Source organism: Conger conger, chromosome 5 (assembly GCF_963514075.1).
Source record: "Conger conger chromosome 5, fConCon1.1, whole genome shotgun sequence".
In the NCBI taxonomy this organism is placed as follows: Eukaryota; Metazoa; Chordata; class Actinopteri; order Anguilliformes; family Congridae; genus Conger; species Conger conger.
In genome coordinates this window covers 19,797,367-19,816,255 of record NC_083764.1, presented here as the reverse complement: position 1 = coordinate 19,816,255, position 18,889 = coordinate 19,797,367, and the positions used below count along the sequence as shown (strand labels likewise).

At 43.2% G+C, this 18,889-nt stretch overlaps 1 protein-coding gene across 1 annotated transcript in view; it reads left to right on the top strand.

Moving 5' to 3' along the window:
* Positions 1-1,174: 1,174 nt before the first annotated feature.
* Positions 1,175-18,889, top strand: part of LOC133129365 (disks large-associated protein 2-like) — a 148,012-nt gene continuing 130,297 nt past the window's right edge. The window contains exon 1 of the mRNA XM_061243402.1: positions 1,175-1,295. The gene's annotated coding sequence lies outside the window, so the exon portion shown is untranslated. The remainder of the gene's footprint in view (positions 1,296-18,889) is intronic.

The window sequence follows — 18,889 nt, the reverse complement described above, 5'->3', positions numbered from 1 at the left end:
TTATTTGCGTTCATGTCACCTTTCTGTCAACTTCTGTCAATCCCAGGAGATCAGCGGCTTCTGAGATATTCAAACCACCCTGGCCGGCACCAACAATCATTCCACATTGGTCAAAGATCACATTTATTCCCCATTCTGACATTTGGTCTGAAAAACAGCTTGCTTTTATGCATTTACTTGATGCCACATTATTGTGTACAGTTGTACCTAATAAAGTGATCAGTGAGTGTACAGTAATAATCGTTGGGAGTCTTGACAAACACAGCTTGACAGTCTGAAAATGAAACGCGAAAACGAGCCTCACTCTTTTTCATTTCAGTCCACTTGAGCCAGCTGTTTGTACAGTAGAGAGAGAGAGCGAGAGAGAGAGAGAGAGAGAGAGAGAGAAGGGAGCGCTTTCGCTCTCATCCCCTTCCTCCTCTCAGCTTGTGCAGCAGTGGAATAAAGTGGCTACCGAAAATCCAGCCACAGGTTGATACCTGCACGGTACAATAGAACCTCCCCCATCCACCAGCCAGCCCGTGAACCCCGTTGAAGAGGGGGGGGGGGATGTCTGTCGTCGACGGCGACGACGCTTGCACGAGGCACAGGAAGTTGCCCATGTTCGGTCAGCCGAAGCAGTGACATCACCATCAGAGATTCGCACAGTTTTTTAGAGTACCCCCCACCCCCTCCTCTCTCTGTGAACAGCACCCCCCCCCCCCACCCCCTCTACCCCGACGGCAGCGCGTCGACTCTCCGAAAGGACGAATTAAATCAAAATAAAGACGGATGAAGAGCCGCGCGAGAGACAGACAGAGAGAGCGGGGGAGACTGTGAGGGAAAAGAGGGAGAGATTGATAGGGAAAGAGAGGAGAGAGATAGATAGAGAGAGAGTGAGAGAGAGACAGCGGGAGAGGGAGGCGCACAGAGTGAAGGAAGCTGGATCCGGGGCAGAGTGAAACTCCAGCTCCGGGTTTTGCTCCGCACCGGGTTGAGTGCGAGCTTCGGTCCCCCTCACTGCTGCAGTGGAGGTTTGTACACGGTGCTGGAGAGCAGCCCTCATTGAACGGAGCAGAGCAGCCTGTTTTTCCACTTCCATTTCTCTCACAGGGGTTTGGATAAAAAAAAAAAGGAAGGAAAAGGGGGAAAAAAAAGGAAGAAAGACCCGTCTTTCCTTTTTTTTAGATTCATAGAAAAAGACCCATCGCCTGCTCCGTCTTTTTCTGCCTCATGATTATTTTGCGCTGTTCTGCCATCGAGTGATGAAGAAGCCGATGTGTGCAGATGTCTCCAGTGTATAGACACCCTGCAAGGTAAGAACACGGCGATTTATGGGAACGTTACCTTCCTTCGGGTCCCTCAATCGAACAGTTGTTTTTGTTTTCTGTCACCTTGTCGTGTGGAACTCCTCGCAGACCGGCGACAGAGACAGGTACATGTTGGGAGCAGTGGTGGCTGCATCCAGGCACCTGCTTATTTAACGTATGGGGGTCTGGAACGGACCGGAACCGAGCCGAGCCGTGGAATGGTAAACTAAGTCCAATGCAGCACCTCTTGACTGGCGTTACAATGGTGGCTTGCATTCGAATTAGAAGCGGTGAACCGTCTACAGTAATTACAGGTATCCGCAAACCCGGCGAGGGGAAGTTGGTATTAATGAGTCTGGGTACTAAGGGCTGTGAGTGAGGGAATGGATGAATTTCACCGGTGATGTTACAATACCAACATCTGTATGTACATAGTCCAGCCATCGTATGTAATGCCCCCCCCACACCCCAAACCACCGACCTAACACATCTTGAATTCGATCTGTGCAATTACAAGAATTAAGCTGTTAGCGTGTGAGAATGTTGCCTAGCGATAATCCCTTTGAAGGGCTCGTTGATCAAAGTGGGGAAATGAGATTTTCTGGTTCGGCGGCTGACGGAAGGGCACGTTGCACACTGAGAGGCTTGGCACGACGCCGTTGAACCGCCAGTGTGGACGCTGTGCTCTGAGCCTGCGAGGAACGCGTGTGTGTGTGAATGCGCGCGCGTGTGTGTGTGTGTGCGCGCGTGCCTGTGTGCGCACATGTGTGCGTGTGTCACTGAAGCGGTCTCGGCGCGTCGCGACGGCTACACACACACGTGCCGATCGCCGGTCGGACGCCCGTCTCCTGTGATCGCTCGGGCGTGTGTGGAAGCGTGCCCTCTGTCCTGGCCCGGCGTTGCCTTTACGGAGATTTATTGCCCTCACAAACGTTACCCCCCCTCCCACCATTACCACCAGCACCACCCACCTCCCCCCAACTGTAAATGAAGGCTCCAATACACTGCAGTTCCTCGGGAATATCATTCGGTGCGGTGAAAAGGCTTTTGAGCGACGGTTTACGTGCGTCTGTCCGTGCGCTCCTGTGTGTATCGTGCAACGTTGATCCGTTCGCCTGCCTGCCACATGTGTTTGCATACACACACACACACACACACACAGCTCTCAGGATTCCACCTTCAGGTCTCTTGAAGAGGGAGGGGGGGGTGCTTCAGTTCCCCAGGCGAAGCCTTCCCCGTTAACGGTGCGGCGCGGTCGCCAGATGTGCAAACGCGCGCGTACCGCGAGAGACATGGCTGGGTTCCGTGTGTTCGGCGGCTGGCTTCATCCGAGATGGCTGTTGGCTGTCCTCACCAGCCTCTCGTTTGCACACGCTTCGTGTGACGGCTCCTTCGAACGCTGCACAGCATTGTAGCTGCCGATGCGTACTGGTGTGCTGCGATGCAGAGTGCCGAATTCATGCAAGGCGTGTATGGCATTTCAAACCTCTAGGTGGTACCTGACAAATATCCAATTGCATGGCTTTCAGTTCTTCATGCAGGGAAGGCCTGTTCTGTAGAGACATTTCTGAGGGACGTATAGAAACCATAAGACCGGTGCACTGTTCTAGCCAAGGTAACGCTTTTATTATGACAGGAGAGATTGCTGTTTGGTACATGGTCTTTTAATCCCTGTAACCTGTTGATCTTGGTTTTGCCGAAGTATAGGAAATGCTTTGGAACTGATCATGTGACTGATCAAGTGTGAGGCTGAGACTAGCTGTGTGCATGTGAGCTAGATAAGTGAACTGATAGAGGACTATGTGAGTGAATGAGTGAGCCTTAGAGTGAGGGACTATGTGAGTGAAACTGAGGGTGAGGGACTATGTGAGTGAATGAGTGAAACTGAGGGTGAGGAACTATGTGAGTGAATGGGTGAGCCTTAGAGTGACACACCATGTGAGTGAATGAGTGAGCCTTAGAGTGAGAGACTCTGTGAGTGAATGAGTGAGCCGTAGAGTGAGGGACTATGTGAGTGAATGAGTGAGCCTTAGAGTTAGGGACTTTGTGAGTGAATGAGTGAGCCTTAGAGTGAGGGACGATGTGAGTGAATGAGTGAAACTGATGGGTGAGAGACTATGTGAGTGAATGACTGAGCCTTAGAGTGAGAGACTATGTGAGTGAATGCGTGAAACTGATGGGTGAGAGACTATGTGAGTGAATGAGTGAGCCTTAGAGTGAGAGACTATGTGAGTGAATGAGTGAGCCTTAGAGTGAGAGACTATGAGTGAATGAGTGAACCTGATGGGTGAGAGACTATGTGAGTGAATGAGTGAGCCTTAGAGTGAGAGACTATGAGTGAATGAGTGAACCTGATGGGTGAGAGACTATGTGAGTGAATGAGTGAAACTGGGTGAGAGACTATGTGAGTGAATGAGTGAAACTGGGTTAGAGACTATGTGAGTGAATGAGGGAGCTGATGGGTGAGGGACTATGTGAGTGAATGAGTGAGCATGTTGATTTATTTGGTATACTGAACACAAGGAAAATATATTAAGGGAGTATTTACATCATTGTGGTAAATATTACATTAAAATACTCAGCCTCAGACACACAATGATATACGCATAGACACAACCACTTGTAATTTCAGCATGTTCAGTCATCCGCTGTAGTGACAGACAGTCCCCTGAGCAAAATGTGTCCAAAAAAACAAACAGTATAACACCCAAGCCTAGTACCTCTGACTTTGAGTACGGTACCAAAATAGCCTCAGAAGAGTTTCTTTATCTCTTCCTATTATCGTGGGGAGCCAGACCTGCTACAGTGCTGGTGACTCTGGTCCCTTGGTGGAAATGAAACATGGATGTGACTTCCTGTCTTTGCTGCGTACTTATTGGCTTCGTCCCGTTCTGACTGTATTCGCATCGTGTCATGGTTAAGAGTCATGCCAGGGGCATCTTGGCCTCCTCTGTAAGTGTCTGCAAGCAAAACCCTCTCTGATGATGTCAATCAGTGCCGGGCTGGCCCTGCTCTTGAACTTCAACCAAAACCCCACTTCCTGCCGTTAGCATTCGGACCGACCGCAGCAAGCAGAGCCGAGTGCAGCCTGGGCCAATCGAGGGGCAAACTTTTAGAGTGGGCCAATTTCCTGGCTAGCTTTCTGCTGAGGCTGTGAACTGCACCCTCAGGGCAGGAATATTCTTGTGAAAATCTATTCAGGGGTCATATTGCAATACAGGAGGTGACTCTTTGAGCATTATAAAGTATGGCTGTGCTTCGGCTTCTGGTTATATGACCACTGGTTGGATTTGAGGTCAAATCAGGTAATTTACTGTCAATGGCATTATAGCAAATTTACTTGAACCCCTTGCCATAAGGCTGACATAACACTGTCATACACATGACATAGCAGTTATCACAAGATGGCATAACAGATGACTGTACATTTTATGTTGCTGTTATAACATTTACAGATAAAAGTATGACCGTTTTATGTCATTTGACATCAACTGACATCATCTACCATCTTGTGACCACTGTTATGTCATATGTATGACAGTGTTATGTTAGCCTTATGGCGAGGGGTTCAAGTATCTCCCAAATTTAATTATAGTAGGACATGCAACTATTGGAGTTTGCTATAAAGTGGCTAAAATCTGCACATCAAGTAAATACACAGAAAGCAGATGTCTTTATGTAGGATCACTTGCTTCAATACATTTATACATTTTATCCATTTGCACATATGGCTATTTACTGAAGCACTTCATGTTAATTACCTTAGACAAGAGTACAGTTGAAGCGTTTGGGCACAAGTTTCCTAATAACTATTGCATACCTTTTCCAGATGATAAATGGGCCCATCACATTCCTTAAGCAAAATGACTTTTCCTAAGAGAACACTGATTAATTAAATTAACAATTAGCAATCATAGATTCAGTAGACAACTGAAAGTCATACTAGAATAAACCCATCCAGTAAACTTAATTAATTTCAGTGTCAAAGTTCCTTAAGGAATATATAGATTTTGAGGTGGATCCCAGGGGAATAATTCTGGTTCAGTAATGAATCTTCCAATCGCAGCATTCATTTTTTCAAACTCTACCTTAGTCCTCCCTCCTGATTTCCCCTGCCCCCCTTTCTGATATCCCTATCCCTCTTGTCTAACCCCCCCCCCCAAAAAAAAAAAAGAAAAAAAAAGAAATTGCACTTATGATGATTATACGTTTAAAACAGCACTTCCTATGTATTTTCCTAGTTATGGATGTGATTCTTTTATTTGTGGAAGAACCTATGCACTTGTAAGTCGCTTTGGATTAAAAGCGTCTGCCAAATGACTGAAATGTAAAATGTTAATCTAAATACAACAGCATTTAGCTAGTTAACCTAGTGGAAGTATGTGTGGTAGAAGCAGTGGGGTAAAGCAATCAGGACAGTGTGTCCTCAGATAAATTGCTTTTGCTCTTTACATTCAGGACATTAGTCACTTTCGGCGGGAAAACGATGTCAGCCTGCATTGATTTTTTTTTGTGAGAATGAATTGTTTCTCTTCGAGACTTTGTTGTGAATCTATTGTGTGACTGGTTATAATGTTTTCATCAAACATGAAAATTGGTGGACAGCTGGTGAAGCCCATTCACATGGCTTTTTCATGAACTTTTAATACTTAGACTAATGTCTTTGCATGTCCTGATGATTGACATAACTTAGGGCTGCCCAACCCTGTTCCTGGAGATCTACCATCTCATCGGTTTTAATAATAATTGTAATAATTTGCTATTTAGCTGACGCTTCTATCCAAATTGACTTACAGTTGATTTGAGTAAGCAGGGGTCAAACCCCACAAGCAATGTAGGGTTCGGGCCCAACAGCTGTGGCAATCGTGGCAAAACTGGGGTTTGAATCACCAACCTTCCGGGTCCCAGTCCTGTACCTTAGCCACAAGGCCACAGACTGTTCATCTGTAGTTTGGTGTGCCTAATGCTACTAATTAGCAGCTCAATGAGGTCTTTGGAGAGAAAACATGCAGGGTGGAAAATCTTTAGGAACCAGGTTTGGCAGACCAGATATAAGTTGCCTTGCCTAATGTAGCCACAGAAGAAGCCACATTAGGCAAGCCTAATGGTTGTCTTTTCCACCGTATTCACCTGAACATATTTATTTTGCAACTGACGCAAGTTAATGGTTGCATGGGGTTACCTTGGAGGATCTGAGAATGGACAGCCAGGCCCCTCGTGACAGTGGTGTATTGATGAATGAAAAAGTCACGATCAGTCATGATCCCTTAGTAATTACAGTACATACCGAGTGTTTTCACTCAGTCAGCACTTTATTAGGTAGACCTGTAGACCAGCTTGTTCATGTAAATATTTACTAATATTGGCACAATAGTGGCACTAAATGAATAAAAGCATGCAGATGTGGTCAAGAGGTTCAGCTGTTTTTCAGACCAAATGTCAGAATGGGGAAGAAATGTGATCTAAGTGACTTTGACCGTTGAATGCTTGTTGGTGGCAGATTGTTGGCACTGGGCCTTTTCAAAATTACCTTTTAAATAACACATGTTTTCTCAAAGCCTAATTTTGGATTGTGTTATTCCCGGCATGCAAATATTTTGACATACTTGTCTTTTATTCTTTCTATGGTAATAGAAAATGCTGAGGAATCGACATCTCACTGACGTGGCAATGACAGAATATGGTGTGAGGTCAACACATGGAAATTAGTTCCACTTAATACTCGACTCAAAAACCATCTACTTCTACATTTGCAGCTCAGAACATTATGTGGACTGCACATTGACCTAACAGTCACGGACAAAGTTTGGTCATCGCTATGATAATAGGGTCATTTCGGGTGACATTTTTAAGACCCAATGTCTCTAGAACGAGAACGGCAAATTTTTTGCATGTTCTCTATTGAATAGATAAAAAACATTCACACGAAGTTTGAGCAAATTTGGAGTGGTCCCCCCTCACATATTTTTAATGGAATGACCAAATGGTAAACTGTAAAAAGGTGTGTTATTAGCTGTGATGTGTGTTGCACATTTAGCTGCTTGAGATTTTTGGATTTGGCTTGGGAGGGGTTGAAGGACGGGGAGTATCCTCAGGTATACGATCAAGTGGCCTGTTCATTTTTAAATGTGGGTACTCTGAGAGATCAAGGGAGGGAATAATTAATTGGTTTTTCCTGTAAAAAAAAAAATGCACCCTCTGGTTCTATTTCTCTTGGTCTCTTAATGAGGTTTACATTCTTCCATTCTCTGACAGTATGCATTGCCGGCTACACCGAGCCAGCTCCGTCCTGTTGCCATGGAGATGTGCAGGAGCTGTAGTGTTCCTTGCACACACATACGCGCGCACACACAAGCACACACACACGCACACACACACAGAAATGCATGTGTACACACACACACACACACACATGCTATGCCCAGCTGCACACATTCCTCTGAATTCGGGTGCTTCTTGGGATGCGGACCAGATCACGGTATTGACATGTGCGGGTTGTGTAACCGTGTGCGTGCATGCGTGTGTGCCTGCGCGCGCCTGTGCGTGTTTACACGGGTGTGCGTGGAAGGCATGTTTGTCGATCTGCAGTCCTCAGCATCGTTTTGATTCACATTCGCAAGACGGGTCTTCCGTTTCAATCGCAATGGCAAGCTCAGGAGACCGTATATTTCCTATGAGCGCAGGATCCATCCCTGCTTGCGAGCGGTCTGTATTATGTTTAAGCAGAATCCAACCCTAAAATGTGACTATAAATAGGCCTGAATGGACAGATGACACATACCATTTTGTGACAGATACACTGTTTGCCCATAGAGGCCAGAATTTCACAGGGAAGTTGAATAGAATAAATAAGTGAATCATAGCATAATTACGAATGTGCTTCAGAGCTGTATTTTGTGGGTGCATTAATTCAGGTTATTAAGATACTGTTCTGGGAAATGTGCTGTACGTGTCAGAGGGCCTTGGAGAACACTTAAACCACAGGACAGTGATTTAAATGATAGGCTTTATGTAACCACTGAAAAATGACCTCACTGAAAACACTTTAAGTTGATATGAAATGAAAAATGGCTAAGGAGAAACACCTTTTGACTCACAGACCTTAGCTGGTTACTGGACTTGGAGTCGTAGTCATCACTATTTCAGTGAAATTGAGGGCCAAGAACATGACACCTCTGTATGTACTATTGTTGGCGCTATCTTAGCTAATTTTCTTTGAAATGCTGGGGGACAAGTCATTGAGTCAGAGCTCTTTCAGGTGGAATGCTGATACCTTCCCTTAGTCAAAGTCAGTTTAATTGATTAAGCGATTCATTCTGTTTGTTACACCTTGAGTTCAATATTGCACTTTACAAAGCCCCACTCGCCTCAGGAAGGCATGAGACAAGTTTCTCTGCATGACATCAAAGCTTTCAATCACTAAATAAGCAAACATTAGAAATCCTGTACATTTTTTCGGAATGTTTCACCGCCTTAGTTAGAGAAATGTTGCGATTTGAAGGAAAAAAAAACGTTACGCTTGTTGAACCTTAAGTGTTTTAGGATGCACTATGGCAAAAACTATTTGATAACGCGTACAGATATGTCTAACATGTGGCATTAATTGAGCTCAGTCATTTCAGTGTTTCACTCGACTGCTCCTGCATCACCAGCTCATTAAAAAGTGAATTTGAATTGCATGAAAAGTGCAGGGAGTATGGATTTTATTCATGTATTGCGTGAACACGGGCTTGGGTGTAATTCACTTAATTAAATCCACGGCTGACATTTTACTATTCGAATAGATCCTTTTACTTCGAGATCTGAATCACTCTGTCAAAGCGTAAACATTGCTGCCAGTATTTTCCTTGGTGTACTACACTGAGGCTTATTAGATGTGTGTACTGTGCACCTCAGCTGGATTGATTGTATATAGGGAACAGAACAGGAATTGACCCTTAGTTGTGCTAGCCCAGTCACCATCCATATAACCAAGTAATTATTTTGTTGAATTCTATGTTTTGTGGTATTATGAATTTTAGCCATTTTATCGTTAGATTATTGTGTCATACTTAAAATATAGCTTGTGGGAAAGCACTGGCTACTATTGAGCTGTGTCTACCTCTTTCCCTGAGTTGCACTGACTGCACAACAGGTCCGTGATTCATGGCATGCTTTCCAAATCTCACCTGCTTATAGGTGGCTATTCACTTAATCATCAAGAAATAAAACATGCTATGTGATTGTGAAGGATTTCCAAACTGTTTTAGTGTTGGTAATCTGATTTGGGTCAAATACAATACAAAAATTATTGTTTTGGATTCAAATATGTTTCTATGCTTTACTGAGCTTGTTTGATGTATTTGAACGTGTAAAAAGCTCTCAGAAAGTGCAAACTATGCCTTCTGGTCCTGTTGGTTGGTTCAGTTGCACCAGGCAAGATCAACTGAGCACAGAAAAGCACTTGAATCTAAAACAATTTAATATTTTACCCAGGTCTGTTGGTAATGCTACTCTGGCATTCTATTCCTGGTCACCAGAACCTGGCTGCCCGAGTTGCTTTTGATACCAAACTGAAGCTTCTCAAAGCTGATAAGCTTAATTTGAAAAAAATAAGACCAGGAAACATTATGTTTGGTAATTCTATTTTTAATACAGGTCTCCCAAATATTCAGTGGCTATAAATCAATTACGATATCAGAAGTGTGAATACAAGTTACACTGAGTTACACTGGCTCCCAGGTCTTTTCCCTGCTATTCTCATTCTTCATTAGGGCCACCTGGACCTTGCAGCTCTCTGATATACCACATTAACGTGACCTGCAGGAATTTAAACTTGTATTTCATTGGTTATCCTCCAGGGGTTCCGAAAGGCACTCCCGCTACAGTCAAGTGACTAATCATGCAATTGAGTTGGTAATTGAGGCATTTATAATATTCTACTGTAGTATGGGGAGAGTCAGAAAGGAAAGTGGTTAAATGCTGTGACAAGCATGTCATTGAGCCAGTGGTCCTCGCTCCTGGTCTTGGAGAGCCACAGGGTCTGCTAGCCTTCGTTGTTACTCAGCACTTCAGTAGTGCAGAAACTGATCCGTTTAAGCAGTTTATTAGTTGTTGACAGTTAGTTAACTCGGGTGACCTGGTTTCCTGGGTCTGAATCAGGTTTTTGTTTTAGCCTAGCACTAAGACACCTGATTCTACTCAAGATCTAGGCTGAAGACCGTGATTAGATAATTAGTTTAATCAGTCATTAATATATTGTATCTAATTTAACTTTAAATGTATGTAACTGCTCTTGTTTTTAGTTTGGGAATTATAATGAGACCTAACATGCCCATGTATGACATTGAAAAATATTGCAGCATGTCCATGGTACTGCATAACTGAATTTAACACGCATGGCTTGTAAACATCGTTGTCAATCATCGTCTGTGCTTAATTAGTGACAATTACTTCATCAACTTAGATTACTGAGGTGGCGCAAATGAGATAATTATTTTAGAAGGGGCTTGACAAAGAGGATATTGCGACCTCTAGCTGGCGGAGGACTGAAGTACCGTGTGAGAAAACAAGCGGAGGAAAAACTGGTGCCCTATTCATTATTTCAGTTAAACAGCACTTGGAATGAGCCCTCCATATGGACAGTAATCATTCCTCATTAGCAAGTACTCTTCGGACACAAGGTCATCGCTTCAGTCGTTAGCAGCAATTTGCTGCTCAGACATCTGGTTGTAACATAAAGGCAAAAAATAGTTAAGAATAAAATTCTGCTTAAGATCAAACATGAACATTATTCCCCTCATTAATATTTAAAGGCCTGATTTGCAGAAAAAAAAAGGAAAATATTTATTGCTGAGATGATACATCCTCAACCCGAAAAATAAAATGCGTTGTCATATCTCAGATTACTTTGGCTATTACATTACATTACATTATTGGCATTTGGCAGACGCGCTCATACAGACGTACAGTTGATTAGACTTAGCAGGAGACAATCCTCCCCTGGAGCAATGCAGGGTTAAGGGCCATGCTCAAGTGCCCAACGGCTGTGTGGATCTTATTGTGGCTACAGTGGGATTAGAACCACCAACCTTGCATGTCCCAGTCATTTACCTTAACCACTACGCTATGTTATGGTTTTGTGTTTATAGCTTATCTTTCAGGCTATGACAGAACACTTCTCCTTGGGATGGATGTCTGTCATCCAGTAGGATACCCTTTATCTTGAAAAATGCATTATGAGCCAGTGGACTTTTTTGATTTGCCAAGGTTTGGGGCCTAACCACACTGACAGCAGCTGCAACTGAGTCTTTTTTGTGTTTTGTCGTATGATAATAATCAAAGCTAATAATAATTCTACAGAGGGTAAGTGCTACTGTAGTATATGTAGTATAAGTTTAAAAACAGTTGAAATATGTTTATATGTTTCAGTAAAAAATATATTTTCAAGGTAAAAAAGTTATGTGTAGACAGCATACAGGTTACCTTATATATGTTTATCTGTGCGTATACACATCCAACTATATATTTTATATTATAGGTTGGTATTGCTATTCCAAAGCAATGCAATACCAACCCAATAAAATGGAGAGTCCTGTAGCCTGGCCCTGTATATTGTAATCTCAAGATGTTGTAGTATTCCTTTGTGTGCGTGATGCTAGTGTGAATGCGTAGCTAGTATCACCAGAACATATCCAATTATGCTGGTGCGAATGTTGTTCATATGTAAACTATTTATATACATGTATATATCACATTATGCAGCATGTATTGTACAAGCATAGAAGGCATTTGCACTTTGCATGCCACCAGCAGACATGTATGTCATAAATTAGCTATTAGAAGAAACAACGGCAGTCCCATAAGCACCATGAAATAGGCTTACATTTTTACACATTTACTGATATCTAGAAATACAAGAGAAGAGTTATATATGTGAGTATCTGTTGTCCTTATGAGATATAACTGTGTTTTCTTTCGATAAATGTGTTCGTCAGTTGTCCTTACGGTATATGAAGGCTGAATTTGTATGGGATGGTGATGTACTGTGAGTACCTCTGTTTAGTGCATATGGTAGTTTGGGAAATAAATGAATAAAATCCATGGTCTTTGTGGTTATTCTGTAAGAAACCTTGAAAAGTGGCAAACTTTATATTGGTATGCGGTATATTTCGCTTGAGCCATGCTTACAATCCCAGTAATGCCGGCATTACTTATATAGGATGTACAGAGGAAAGCTGAACAGATGTGAATCATAGTTTAAGTGTCCACTTCTGCAGATGAGAAAACTGTGAAGAACTGTGGCATTGTTCACTCCTGACTTAAAGGCCCTCACTGTACCATAGAGCTGGGATAGTAATTGCATGCAATTCTTTGGCGGATTTGAGAAACATGGCAGTGAGTTTGAATGGTTTTGCCTCAATATGTGACACACAATATTGATGTGTTGCCAATTTAGGCATTGGCCAACAGGCAGGTTTAGTACGATTATAAAACTTTAAGGTTATAATGCTTCTGCTGCAAGTCCCTCTTTGCTTCTTTGACTTCATTAATAACTTCTGTCTGAATTCCAATTTAGATCCTACAGCGATCTGAAGGTTGCTTAGCCAGATAGTTGTAGTTTAAATAAATGATAGTTTGATATTGTTGCTACTTTTATTCATGGCTGTTTACCAAAGGTGAGAGCATAGGAAGGGAATGTCCTAAATCTGATGTAGTGTTTTGTGCCCACAATGAAGCACTTATTAATTCCCCCTTCTTGGACGGGTGGTGCTATAAAGGGAATGCAAGTCGGTTATGAGCGCGTCCTTTATCCTCTTCCCCGTTCCCCGGGTTTGTTTTCATTGGTTCCTGGAGCTGAGTGGGTGTTGTGGGTGAAGCGGCATCGAGCTGTGCTTACTGAACTGGACTGCTGCTGCTTCTCTTGGGTGAGGTACTTAACCTGAATTGCTTCGGTAAAGCACCCAGCTGCATAAATGGATAATGTGCGAAAGCAACAACTCTGTAAGTCTCCCTGGGTAAGTGCTTATAAATTAAGTCATGTGACTTAAAAGCGTTCCGCTTTTGTACATTTCATTCTATTCCCAGTCTACCCTGGTTTGATACACCTCTTTGGTCTTGAAGTGAATGGAAGCCTTTCCCTTGGCCCGTACCTTCTGCGGTCTGTTCAGACTCTGCTGTATTGTTTTTGACGGTCATATTTAGTGTTATTGGCTGTAATCAGGAGCTTTCATGCCCCATTCATTAGGTTTCACATACTCTACAGTCGAGAGCTCTGTGGTAATGTGTACCACCTTGTGAAACAATTCTTAAAACAGGTTTAAAAAAAAAAAAAAGCAATCATCTCCTGTATGAAAGCTCGCCTCGTGAATTGTACTTAAAACGTAACATTTGTGGTCCCAAATCTCATAATAAACCATTCTTTTTTTCATAAAATGCTGCCTTTACTACCCATGCCTTTGTTGCATCTGAATATGCTTCAACCGTTAATTATTTCATTAGCATTTTGAAAAGGCACACAATGGCTGACAGAAGCTAAACAGGCAGCTATTTACAGCGCCTGCAACCATTTCATGTAACCATAGAAACTTCACCTCTGACACCAGTGACATCAGCACACAGATGACCACCAGACCCTGCGGCCACACATTCAGCAGTTGGCCATGGTGGCCTAGAATTGGGGCCAAGAAATCTCCAACCACTGCTTGTTTGGGCTGTTTTTATGGAGCATTAGCTAATTATGGGCTGAGGAACCCAGAACGCTTTCACAGAATCGGTTTCTACCTCCAGCCACATAGCCAAAAGGACCAGCTGCTACCACTAAATGGCCTGGAGGTAATTTGTATTGGCTGATCCCCGACTTCACATCTGTAGGCCACAAGTGGTCCTGAAATGACACAGAGGCAAACACAAGGGGCAATACTAAACCCTGAAATGTGAGCATATTTGGCTTTAAAAATCTGTCGCTTCATTACTGTGAAATCTGTCACATCTGTGTATTCCCGACTTCCTGTTCCGTTGTCTGCGGAGGTGGCTGGACTACCTAAAATAGAACCTTTTGCTGGCGTAAGGAGCATGCAAACTCAAACGGTGTTCCAAAACGTCCTCACCCCCCCAACCCTGGGTACCAGCCATTCTTTCAACACCGGCTCTCCGGTACCTGGCCCGTCGGCTGATTGGACCAGCTGTCGCCACAGGCTTCTCTGGAGATGGTGGCTGGCAGTGTGGAGGACATTTTAAAAACAGATGTATGTCGAGAAACAGACACTGAGAGCCCTGGAGCCACCTGGGTGATGAGATGAATGGAGGGAGCAGAGCATTATTATGGTTCCATTCAACTGCAGGTAACTGTAGAGCAGTGGTCTTCAACCCTGGTCCTGGAGAACGTCTGCTGGGTCTGGTGGTTTTCGTTGTTACTCTGCACTTAATTAATCAATTAGAGCAGTTGATTGAACAGTTAACTCACCTCACCCGGTTTCTTGGGTCTCAACTGGGTGCTGATTTTGAGGTGAAAACAAAAACCAGAAGCTACCTGTAGCTCCCCAGGACCAGGGTTGGAGACCACTGCTGTGGAATGATTTTCAATATGGAGTCCTACGGAGCATCCGATTGGTTGAAAGCCATGTGGAAACCAGCTGGCTGCAGACCAGAGCGGTGTTCGTTTTTTGGTTTGAGGAGCACACACACCTACACACAAACACACCCACACATGTGCATATACGCACACAAAGACACACAAACACTCACGCATGCACCCACGCATGCACACACACACACACACACATACATGGAGATTTTGCTTGCCAAACTCCCGGTAGCATTTCAGACCTCTCTCTCTACTGCTCTGATTCAAACTGAGTGCAGAAGGACAACAGCTGTGCAGTTTATTCAGGGAAGAATCACGTAACGAAAGCCGGAAAGGAGGTTGAAACAAATCAACACATTTTTTTGCATTTTAGAAATGGATTCATGACCTTGCAGCTCTCTGATATACCACAGTATTATCATTTATGTTTGTTTTGATAATGTTAATTAAATGAACATATTTGTTGTGTTGCAAGGCTGTGTTTGCTGCTCGAAAACAGTACACATTTTCCTCCAGCAGTGACATATAGCTATCGCATCATGTAATTGAAATGTCGCTTTGGCATTGTAGCAATCTTGTGCTAATATATCTGAAATTTGAGTATTATATGTACTTGCTGGGGACCAAAGTAATACATTATGTGTACAATGTGCTAGAATTTTCCATGAATCAATAGATATTGCTCAATTTCTAGCCCCATATAAACCAACAGAAGTGCTTGCAAAGTCAGGTTTGTAGAGACATCGGTCATATATAGTGGAGTCGCTTAGTCTGCTCCACATCGCAATGGATTACACGTTTGACGATCTCGGGGTGGAATGAAATCGCCTGTTCGATTCGCCGTCCGTAGCCCGCGCCGAGGCCTGCGGGTGAGGAACGTTTGTACGCCCCGCCGCGTCCCGTGTGGTAGAGGTCAGGGGTCGTCCAGCTGCCTGTAATGGAGGAGCTAAGCTGTGATTACACTTCCTGCCACGCTTGAGAAATGGACTCATAAAGCAGAAAGGGGGCCAGGGGAAAGCGGACACTGCAGAGGGAGAGGGAACTGGGCTTTGGCCTGGGTCTCGGCTGCTTATCGATACCGGGGGGGGGTGATAGATGTTCCACCGGGATGGGAGGCCACTCGAGCATGAAGCAGGCCATTAGTAATGCAGTCCTCCTCGCCGTACTCCTTCAGAGGAGACCGGTACGCTAGGTCCCCTCCTGTCCTCTCTCCCTCTCTTTCTCTCTCTGTCTGCCCTCCTTCTTTCTCGCCTACTCTCCTTCCCCCTCTTTCTGTCTCCCCCCATTCATCTGAAACTCACTGTCGAGACGATAGATGTTATCGCCGCGGAGGTCCTGCGATATATGGAGGTTAATGTTTTGCATTACTGTATGTGATCCCCTGGAGAGCTGCGTGTATGTATTTATCCAACCAAATATTACTGTATGTTCTGATTCATGTCAAGGCCATGGCTGCCTTGTATGCTATTGTATCTAAATGTTCTGTGAGAATTATTAAATTTTAACGTAAGCAAATATTAAAATAGAATCTTTCTGAATTTATCGGCCATCGCATCAAACTAGCAATGAGTTGCCTTACAGATTGAACTACTTGGGAATAACTTTTGTTGTTTAGAAACATGTTTTTTCTGAGATGTCGAATGGAATGATTGATCATGACAATTGGAGGTTTCAGTGTCTGGAAAATACACAATTCTTTAGGTTTATGACTGCCCATGTAGTGATCGTATAATCCAAAAAATTTTTTCCAGAAAACTTTGCTTTGATTTCTTTGTTTATTTCTTTAAATAAAACTACCCATGTACATATACTGTACTTAAATATTATTTTTTTGAGAGTTCAGTAAAGCCCCACCCTTCACCAGCTTAATAAGTCATAAGAATCTGAAATGCAGGAATGTTTTTTAAAATCTTCTCTTAACTTGTGTTGGCAAGACATGCAGCACAGTTTGTGGGGGGCGGCTGCCTCCCATGCTGTATATGCCAGTCCCACTGTGTGCCACCTTCTGAGCTGTGATCCATTCTCTGTCTGTTACCCTCTCTGCTTTTCCCTCTGAACAAAGCGAAAATAACTAAATAATAATGCAAATAAAGCACAAAAGGAAGGTGGGCTGTCCACCCTTCTTTTTACAAATAAATAAAAATCCCACTCGTGTTGTCTGTGATCGGTATGAAGCACCTTCATCAGAATTTTAATCAACCGGCGTTTGGTCGAGGTGAAATTGGTCATTAGCCTGAAAGAAGACACTGTATACCATGTTCCGCTCTGACACATTGCCTACGTTTGATTTAATTAGACAAAAGTGGGAAACAAACCTTTTATTCGGTGTCATTTGTGAAGGTTCCTTTCCCAATGATGACAGTCAGTACCTACTCTGTAAGAACACGGTTTCTGTTAGTGGATGTTGTTAATAACGGTGACTGCGAGAGATTTTGCTCTCGGTGTCTTCCACTGAAATGCTAGATCCTGTGAGTTGCCTGGCAACCGGTTACAGTATTAACGAGAAGGGAACCCACGTACAAGAAAGGACACCATGAAGCCTCAGCGAGAGCTAAGTTCTATGATCTCCCTCCGTGGGTGTTTACATCCTGAATAAATTATTCATCTTCATCAACACTGCTATGCTTAGGTGATTATTTTTGGGGAGAATTTCGCAGCTCTAGCATTTAATGTAAATCATTTGGTGGCCCAAGGCTCATCTCTCACAATGGTGGCACAGAGGAGGGTGGAATTGTGTCATAGCACATAATTGAAACATTTTACCTTCGAAAAACAAAATGTTAAGCACCAAAAAATTATTAACGTGGAATTTCCGCATTTCCCTTGGAGCGTCGTTGTCTGTTATGCCGGCTTACGGAGTGGACACATCGCAGGATTTAAACATTAATTCTGTAGTTACTGGGGTAGGAAAGCATACCTCTATGTCAATTTTGTGTTGTCCACAATCATTAACTGAGTACTGTGTTAATGATCGCTTTAAAGGTTCCCCAGTGGATACTCTGTTCGCCCTGATTGTGTGAATAGATACTCTTACTGTGATACCTCAGCTAAGCTATTAACATCCTCTGTGGAGACATGCAAGGCCAGACACGTCCGGCCACTTTTTAGATATCGACTGGGGGAAGGGTAGGCAAGGGGTCCATCAATAGTGCCGGAATAGGAAAAATAACAATTTTTCTTTCTATGCTATTAAATGATTTGAAGTTAGAAAAGGCCAGACCAGAGTCAAATACTGTATGTGTTTTGGATTCAAAAACTTTTCTATGCTTTAGTGAGCTTGTCTGGTGTATTTGGAACCTATTAACACTCTTAAAAAATGGGAACCCTGCCTTACAGTCCTCTTGGTTGGGCCATTTGCACCAGGCAAGTTCAATCGAGCACAGAAAGGTATTTCAATTACGTATTTGACCCAGGTCTGGAAAAAGCACTGCACTATGGTAGACTTGTGTTAATATATGGACAGCTCTGTCACTTAGTCCACAAAGGCACCATGCGTAGGTTCTGAGACTAAATTAGACACCCCTGTGGGCACAAAAAAGTTGTAATCATGTGGAGAGGCATGATACCTAATAATTGATTTGGGACTTCAGAAAATAGGAATTGAATGGAAGGCCCAAGTTCTGATTTAGGCCCAAGCCTGTAAATTAATTTATTAAAAACATTTTATGTGACTATTTTGATGTTTACTACAGGAAATTGGTCTTTAGGGAAGTCATTAAGCTGGTAAATTTTAATCTCATTCAGCGGATTGACCTTGACGCTAAGATATGACATGTTTTCCTTTTTATAGCTGAAGCTGGAGCAACACAGTAACTTTTATTGTATTTATCATGGTAATGAAAAACACTCTTACAAAATTGCTACAGATATCCTAGAATCCATTTCCAACATAATTTAAAGCAGTTTTACGCAACAAACCCAGTGCAAAAGTGTATTTGTCCAACAATCCAGAGTGGCTATGGTACTGCCCATGAATCATGTCTACAATTCTCATTACCATATTGCTGAAGCAATTCAGGTTAAGTTCTTTGGTCAA